The sequence below is a fragment of the Macaca mulatta genome, chromosome 1 (assembly GCF_049350105.2).
Source record: "Macaca mulatta isolate MMU2019108-1 chromosome 1, T2T-MMU8v2.0, whole genome shotgun sequence".
Taxonomy (NCBI): domain Eukaryota; kingdom Metazoa; phylum Chordata; class Mammalia; order Primates; family Cercopithecidae; genus Macaca; species Macaca mulatta.
In genome coordinates this window covers 106,915,755-106,924,267 of record NC_133406.1, presented here as the reverse complement: position 1 = coordinate 106,924,267, position 8,513 = coordinate 106,915,755, and the positions used below count along the sequence as shown (strand labels likewise).

The 8,513-nt window shown below is 48.6% G+C and overlaps 1 long non-coding RNA gene and 1 pseudogene across 1 annotated transcript; one reads left to right on the top strand and one right to left on the bottom strand.

The window, feature by feature from the left end:
* Nucleotides 1–3,030: 3,030 nt before the first annotated feature.
* Nucleotides 3,031–4,855, bottom strand: LOC144338652 (Fc receptor-like protein 6; annotated as a pseudogene).
* Nucleotides 4,856–4,951: 96 nt separating this feature from the next.
* On the top strand, nucleotides 4,952–7,788 carry LOC144330272 (uncharacterized). Its single transcript, XR_013396299.1, has 2 exons — nucleotides 4,952–5,893; nucleotides 6,799–7,788. It is a non-coding gene; the product is annotated as an uncharacterized LOC144330272 (long non-coding RNA).
* Nucleotides 7,789–8,513: the final 725 nt, after the last annotated feature.

Below are 8,513 nucleotides of genomic sequence, written 5' to 3'. Positions count from 1 at the left end.
CCTAGTTACATATTGGGCTTATGAAAATATTTCCTGGACAGGGGAGAGGAATATTTTCCTTAAAAACACACTCCCACACCCCACTCAAAATCCTTTAAAATAGTGTTTATTAGCCGGGCGCGGTGGCTCATGCCTGTAATCCCAGAACTTTGGGAGCCCGAGGCAGGCAGATCACTTGAGCCCAAGAGTTCAAGACTCACCTGGGTAACATGGCAAAACACCGTCTCTACCAAAAATACAAAGTTAGCTGGGCATGGTGGTGCAGTGGTGCACTTTTGTAGTCCCAGCTACTCAGGAGGCTGAGGTGGGAGGATTGCTTGAGCCCAGGGGTGAAGGGGGAGTGGAGACTGCAGTGAGCCACGGCTCACTCTGCACTCCAATATGGGTGACAGAGCAAGACACTTCTCAATAAATAAATAAATAAATAAATAATAAAATAGTGTTTATCACCTTTTTGTATAGCCTTAAAACCACAAAAGCATGCCATATGCTCCTAAATATAATCATGGCTCACTCTGGCAGAGGTCCTCAAAATTGGGCTTTCTGCCTCCATTGAGAATCACTAACCCAGGTTTAGCTGAATTATTAGAAAGATAAAACCTGGCCAGGCGCGGTGGCTCACGCCTGTAATCCTAGCACTTTGGGAGGCCGAGGCAGACGGATCACGAGGTCAGGAGATCGAGACCATCCTGGCTAACCCAGTGAAACCCCGTGTCTACTAAAAATACAAAAAATTAGCCAGGCATAGTGGCGGGTGCCTGTAGTCCCAGCTACTCAGGAGGCTGAGGCAGGAGAATGGCGTGAACCCGGGAGGCGGAGCTTGCAGGGAGCCAAGATTGTACCACTGCACTCCAGCCTGGGTGACAGAGCGAGATTCCATCTCAGAAAAAAAAAAAGAAAGAAAAAAAAAGAAAGATAAAACCCAAGCCACCTCCTATGGGGACGGTGCAGACTTGCTCCCCTGAAATGCTTTGTTGCAATCAATGACCATGGTCTGTGTCAAAGAGTGTTATAAAGCAGGAATATTCAGTGGGGCTATGGAAAAGATAAGGCTAAAGACGCTGTTCATTATCATCGCACAGTGTTTTCTTAAGAAAAAATGCCTCCCAATGGTAGGAACAGCAGGGCCATCTCTCTGAGCAGCCCTGTGATTTTACAGTAGACTTGACTGTCCTCTTGGAGTTGCTGCTGGAAAGCAGAAAGCTGCATTTGTAGCCCTCCCATAGTCATGGATAGAACACTCAAGCATAGTTTGGATACTGAGCTTGTTCCTTGCTGCAACTTATTTTCCTACCCTACTTTCTTCTAACCTCATCTTCCTAACTAGTATTTTATCTTGCGACAGCGTGTACATTTTCTAAGACGTGCATGAGAGTTTAGCCAAGTATACAGTCAGAAAGAATACAATCTACACAGGACTGCCCTCACTTCTGATACCACCTGAAAGTTCAAGGAGTTCCAAAAACTACCCTCAGTTTTAGTAATTTGCTAGAAATAGTCACAGAATACAATGAAAGCTGTTATATTCATGGTTATGTCTTATTGTAGGGAAAGGACACATATTAAACTCAGCCTAGGAAAGAAGCACACAGAGTCCAGGGAAGTACTAAGTATGTCCTTTCCCATGGGGTTAGGACAGGGTACTCTTCTGGCATCAGTGTGTAACAATACACACACAATACTTCCAACCAGGAAATCTCGCCCAAGCCTCAGAGTTTTTACTAGGACTAAATCACACGCTGCCCACATGGCTGACTGTCAGTCACTGGCCCTTCCAAAAGTCAAGCTGACACCTTTGGTCTCCATTCCCTCTGGAGGTAGAAATGATAGTGCTTGGCATAAATCCCTCATCATAAATCACACTGTTGAACTGTCTGATGGCCAAGGCCCCTAGACAAACAAAGACACTTTTATCAGGCATGGCATTCCAGGGCCTAGAGATCGGCACCTCATAGTGGAGGGCAAATGCTAGACCTGTCTTTGGGAAAGGCTGATTCTTCGCTAGGCAACGAAAATTCATCTTTAGAACAAGGCAACGAGAAGGAAGGAAGGAACAAACCAACCAATCAAACCAAATCAGTCCAGGATGGCCAGACTCCTCAATCCTGCCCTGCACTGACAATGACTGCTGGAGAACAAGATCCCTCGGGGAGAAGTCCAGGGTGAAGGATTCCAGCAGGGACCCTCTGTCCTCATAGCCATTGAGCCCCTTTATGAGTTGGTCCCCTGGGTTGAAGAAGGGGGTTAAGGGTGCCACCCAACTCTGAGTGAGGTGAGGAGAGGTATCACATAGTGTCTTCTGAGACCAAGGAAGGTGCAGAGATGCTGATGCAGATTGAGGCTGACTTGGACTCATTCTGTCACCTCTATTTATTGGGTAAGATTCCCAGGCATAGAAGATTAGGATGTGCAGTAGAAAGTGGGAGTCCTGGCAGCTTTGCAGGACCATTTGGGAAGGACACAGGGTCAGCGTCACAGTTGACACCCAGGCCCTTAGAGTGACTTTCATGAATCTTCAGGCCGCACCTGGACAAAACAGCTATTGTTTCTCCCCTGGCACTCTGAGGAGTCCTGGGGAACTCAGAGGCCTGTGATTGCCCCCCTCCCACCGCCACCAAAAAAAAAAAAAAAAAACTTATCTGTAAGGCCACGGAGCTCCCTCTGCAGAACAGCACACAGACCCATGTCAATGGCTCACCCCAGCAGACAACTCTGAGGGGAGGGCGCCTAGAGGGCTTGGAGAGTCATGAGGGCCAAGCTGAGGATTCTGGGCTCCTGCAGGCCTCCCAGGCCCACATGCACACGGGACTCTAGCTCCTTCCACTTCTTTGTTCATGCCCTGTATGTGCCTCTAGGTCTGGCCCCCACCCCACCCCTCACACACACCCTACACCCTCACTGCAGGAAAGTGGCCTGTGTCTTAGGCCAAGAGCTAGAAGGCTCAGCGTTGTTGAGACCACAGGAAACCAGTTCTCTGGAAGGATCCACAACTTCTGTGGTTGTGAAAAGGAGACACATCTCACTGCTTGGGCCCTGTTGCCCTTGTTTTCCTAACGCTTGAGATTCCTCTCCCTCCACACATTTGCCTCCTCCAAGCTCCCCTCACTCCATGCCAGGCTGCTGAGGGTGCAGTGATGACTGAACCATTATCCTAGGCCCCGGGGCTCAGAGCCCAGTTAGAAGACAAGATGCATCAACAAGGGAGAGCTTTTGGGCTCACTCCTCTCTCTGGAGATGCTGTTCTCAGCCTTGCAGGACGGGATCCCAGCATCCTGCTCTGACTTCACTGGAAACAAGGGGGAAAGAGCTCCACCATGGGGAGCCGAGTGATTCCCAGGGAGATCCCCAAGATCTCTCCATTGAGGTAGAACAAGTACAGGACTGGAGGGGAGCCCCTCTGGGCCTCACAGAGGAGCTGCACCATGTGCCCCACAGCAGGGTCAGCAGACCCGTGGTGCAGGGTGAGCACAGGACAGGACACAGGAGCTGGTACACACATGGGGTGGGAAGCTCAGCCTGACCACCCAGGACCCTGGCTCCTTCCTCTCCTGGGGACCCTTCCCACAACTCCTCTCCTCTCAGGAGGTCCCACTGCCTGATGCCCAGACCCTTGGGGACGTCGCCACTCCCTCACACATTTACCCTGCACTCTGACCTCCAGCTGGGGGCTCTGCTTCTGGACCTGGCCACCCTCGGGGGCCATCTCACACCAGTAAAGTCCAGAGTATCCCTCTTCGACTCCTGGGATGCAGAGTTCTGGGTGAGGGCCCCTGTCCTGCAAGGTATGGCCATCCTTGTGGAAAGAGAAGAGGAGCCTTGAGGCTGACCTGAGGGGGTGCAGCTTTGCCTGACATCTCAGGGTCACCAGGCTACCCTCTCGGGGCTCAGGAGAGGGGGCAGCACTCAGCACAGGAGGTGGGAACAGCTCTGGGGAGATGCAGGCCCAGGGCTCAGGAGGGGAGTCCCGGATGATGAAGCCCCAGAAGGCTGAGGCCTGAGCTTCTACTCATCCCGGGCTGCAGCCTGGGGATGCCGATGGGAGGCAGCTTGATCCCCAGGACCTGTCCTCTTGTCCTTACCCACAAGCTCTGAAAGTGACTCCCACACAGCCAGACCCTTCTGGAATCTTGGAAGTCAGAGGCAGAGGGGTCCTTTGAGGTCCTCTAGTCCACAGAGGGGAAGGGTGAACCTGGACTGGTCCAGGCTCTTCCCAGTGCCCCCGTTCCAGGAATCTCCCCACTCCTTCCCCTGGCTCCATATGTGCCCCATGGTGGGGAGATGGGGGTATTGAGACAACATCTTGAGAAACCTCGGGGCCCCACACATTGGCCCAGCATGAGGGGCAGCCAGAGACAGGGGTCCTGTCCAGAGAGCTACTGGCCTCTAGAGATGGGATCCCTGAGAGGCACCTCCTGCCCCACAAACTCCCAAGCTGGTGACTCACCTTGGACTTGAACCATGGCAGTCTCTGAAGTTAGTGTGAATGTCTGTGGAATATACATCACCTGCCCAGTGCAGCTGTACTGGCCATGGCTCTGCACTGTTGCTGCCCCCATGGACAGAGTCTGTTTTTTCTTAGAGAAAGGAAGGAATTTTCCATCTCTGTAGAACTTCACCTGAGACAGTGGTGTATTCTTCCATCCCTGACATCACAGAGTCAGGGCATCTCCTTCAAACACAAGATTTGGCTAGGCTTGGAGGTATAGACAGGTTGCAAGACAAAGGGACAGGGCAGCCCTGGAGCTGCAGGTCCCATCGGTCACTTCTATCCCTCTGTCCCCCAGTCTAAGGCCTCTGCTGGGGATGGAGGCCCTTGGATGGCACCAGTGCAGTGCCACTGTCTCCAGTCCTTCATGCTGAACAGAGAAGGGCAGGATCTGGACTTCCTTTCCTCCCTCTCCTCCCTTTTCTTCTTCTTTCCTTCCTCTTGTCTTCCCATGTGCCTCTATCCTTTCCCTTTTCTTCTCCCTTTTTCTCTCTCCCTGATCCTATCATATATTGGGTTTTCCTCCCCATCGACATGTTTGGTTCCAGTTGGAATCATCCCAATTATATAGCTATCTTATTCCTCCTGAACAAATTCTAATTTCTTCACACTTCACATGCTGCCTCAGTCTAGGTTGACTCAATAGTCCCCACCTCCAGTGACAGCTCCAGGTCCGGACCTGTGAGAATCCAGGGATTGAAGGAGCCTGATCTGGCTCGCTCCTACCTTCCTCCTTAAAGGCTCCCAGAGGTCCGGACTCCATTGATGCCCCACACCAATACCAATCCCTAGCAGGGGTTTCAGTTTCCACCCCAACTATGCAGGGCCCTGTCCTGTCTGTTCTCATCCTGAACTTAAGTTCTCTGCCCTGACTGGGCAGGACAAGGGTCTCTCCCCAGGTGTGGAATCTCCCACAGGTCAGGCAGCCTCAAGAGCCAAAAGCCATGGCTGGGAGTCAGGCCTGAGGATCATGACAAAAGATGCAGAAATGGGATTCATGGAAGAGTTCCCTTCTCATTCCCATCATGAGCAAGAAGAACACAGGTGTAATCAGCCTCTTCCTGGACCATAGGCACCTTCTATCACTCCTGGAACTTATGAGGCTCACAAGGTCCCTGAGCACAGGCCCGGGTGCTCAAACCTGGTTTCTCTATTACCACCAACCACAGAGCACTTGGGTTTCCAAGTGTGGTCTGAACTCCTTCCCCAAGCAGTAACATAGATAACTCCCTGGGAGTCTCAGTACTCAGATGTATGTCAGTTCTTATCTCTTTAACAAAGGTACGGATTCAATGGAAGGCAGAGAAGCAGAATTTATTTGTTATTCATTCATTGACTTATTCATTCATCAGTCATTTTTTGAGCACCTCTACATGCCAGGCCTTCAATGTCTGTGTGTGTGTGTGTGTGTGTGTGTGTGTGTGTGTGTGTGTGTGTGTGTGTAATATGCTGGTTCACAGTGTAGAAGGCAAGAAAAGAGACAAAGTGTTACAAGTGTGACAGAGGGGGCAGAGAGAGAAACTGCTTAGTTCTACCTGGGGAGGACACCCAAAGAGGTGAGGTCGCCTTGACCTTCATCTTGAAAGATAAGTATTCAGTATAAGGGAGATGTAGGAAGAGGCTGTTTCAAGATGTAGCCACGTGAGCAAGGACACAGCCAGGAGTAGTCTGGGAACTGGTGGAGTGTGGCATGCGTGGAGAGATAGACTGTGAAGAGGGTATGCTAAGAAGTAAGCCTGGGGAGGTAGTAATCACATGAACTCAAACTATACCAGAGCAGTTGGAAAGGAAAGGAGGGATTTGAAATTGGGAGTAATTGAATCAAACTTGCATTCGAGATCTGATGGCTGCCAAGTAAAGAATGATCAGAACGGGGTGAGAAAAAGACAGTGAGCCTATTGCAATTGCCTGGGCGAGAGAGAGGTGTCAGCTGAAACAATGGCAGTGAGGTGGAAAGGAGGGCATAGATCCGAGTGACACTAAGGAGGTAGGATCTATAAGACTTGATGATACAGACTTGAAGATTTGATGGGGGGCGAGGGGCAAAGGAGAGGGAGGAATTCAGGATAATAGGAAATTGAGGACAAGACACTGATCTGTAGGAAAATGTAAGTTAAATTGTGTCCATCTTCAAATGAGATGTTCTTGGCATGGCCAGGTGGAGATATCCCTCAGTTCAGAGCCTATATGTAACTTCAGGGTCCGTTCTGGGCTGGAGATAGAGACTTGGGAGTCATTTACATTTGGTGGTGCTTGAAGCCAGCTGTGTGGATGGAGCACTCCAGAACTCAAGGAAGGAGTATAGATTGTAGTGTGTGTGTCTGTGTGTGTGTGTGTGTGTGTGTGTGTGTAAGTTGTTTTACCCTTTTGCTTTTTATATATAAAGAATATCTATATAATATATATGGCTTAAAATAGCACAAGGGTTAAAAACAACTAAGATGTTTATTAATAAGGAATTTGTGAAATAAATTACGTTCCAGCCATATAATGAAATATAATGTAGCCATGAGAAAGAACAAGGTAGATCCATAAATACCTATATGGAATAAGCCCAAGATAAAGTGTTAGTGAAAACACTAAAAGCAACGTGTGAAACCATGTGTACAGTGCACCTCCATTTGTATATAAAAAGAAACACACATACATATTCACACACATATGTATGCTTGCATATGCATATAAAATGTTTAGAATGTAAGGGAAGACTGGGTAACCAACTCATGGGCTGGGGTGAGTTAGAAACAATTTTTACAATGCGCTGCTTTGTTCTTTTTTAAAAAATTTAATGTTTTTACCATATTCACATATATGTTTCAATTAAAACGCTAGATTAAATAAAATATTCCAATCTTCTTTATTTCCCCATATAGCTTTTAATAAACCTCTCTTTCTTGAAGTTACCTGAGAATGGATCCATTCCTTGAAACTGAAGATTCTAAGGAACTGGGTTTCTCAGTATACAGTGGGAATGGTGGGAGGAGGTACAGAGTAGAAGACAGTATCAAGAATCCAGAGCCCAGCACAGTAGTGCACAGCTGTAGTCCTAACTACTCAGATTCCTTGAGCCCAGGAGTTTGAGTCCAGCATGGGCAACATATTGAGACCCCCATCTCGAAAGAAAGAAAGAAAGAAAAGAAGGAAGGAAGGAAGGAAGGAAGGAAGGAAGGAAGGAAGGAAGGAAGGAAGGAAGGAAGGAAAGAAGGAAGGAGAAAGAAAGAAAGAAGAAAAGAAAGGAAGGAAGGAAGGAAGGAAGGAAGGAAGGAAGGAAGGAAGGAAGGAAGGAAAAAGAAAAGAGAAAAGAGATAAGAAAGAGAAAGGAGATTGTAGCTAGGGGAAGAGTAGGTGAAAAGTTGAACAATGTGACCGGGAAGATTTCCTAATTTCACCAGAGCCTGGCTCTACCTTAAGGTAGGTAGATGGACAAGTGTAGCCACCTGGGTCACAGATGCTAAGATGACATCCAGACAGGTCAGGAATTAAGAAGAAAGGCAGATGAGGAAGGATAAACTGTATCTTAGAAGACAGATTCCTGGCACTCTTTTCTATGTTTCCTTTTTGCTTTCTCTAGTCCTGCATTTTTGTTGAAGGCAGAAGATTAGAGACAGAGAGACAAAGAATGGCTGAGCTGACGTCCTTGTTCCCAGTCTGAGTTCCCAGGTAGTACTGGAAGACGTGAGGTTAGCAGATGTAGTCTTTACTTTGGGAGAAAAAGAAGAGTTTTCTGCTAGAAGTTGATTCTTGTCTCTTTTTTACCCTCCTCCCACACCATCTCCCCAGTTATAGAAAAGATTAGTCATGTCCCTGCAGGATTAGCTCCCTATAGGGCCAGTGACAGCATCCTTCAGCTACTGCTGGTAGGGCTAGGACTTCACTTGGTAGAGAAGCCTGGTGTAAATGGAAGAAAATGACCAAAGAAAAGTGGAAGGTGACCAGGCATAGATGTTTGCCACCAGGAACTGGGGAGGGAAAGGACCCTGAGGCTTTCTTGCCTAGATCCAGAGCACAGCCCTGTGCAGACAGGCAC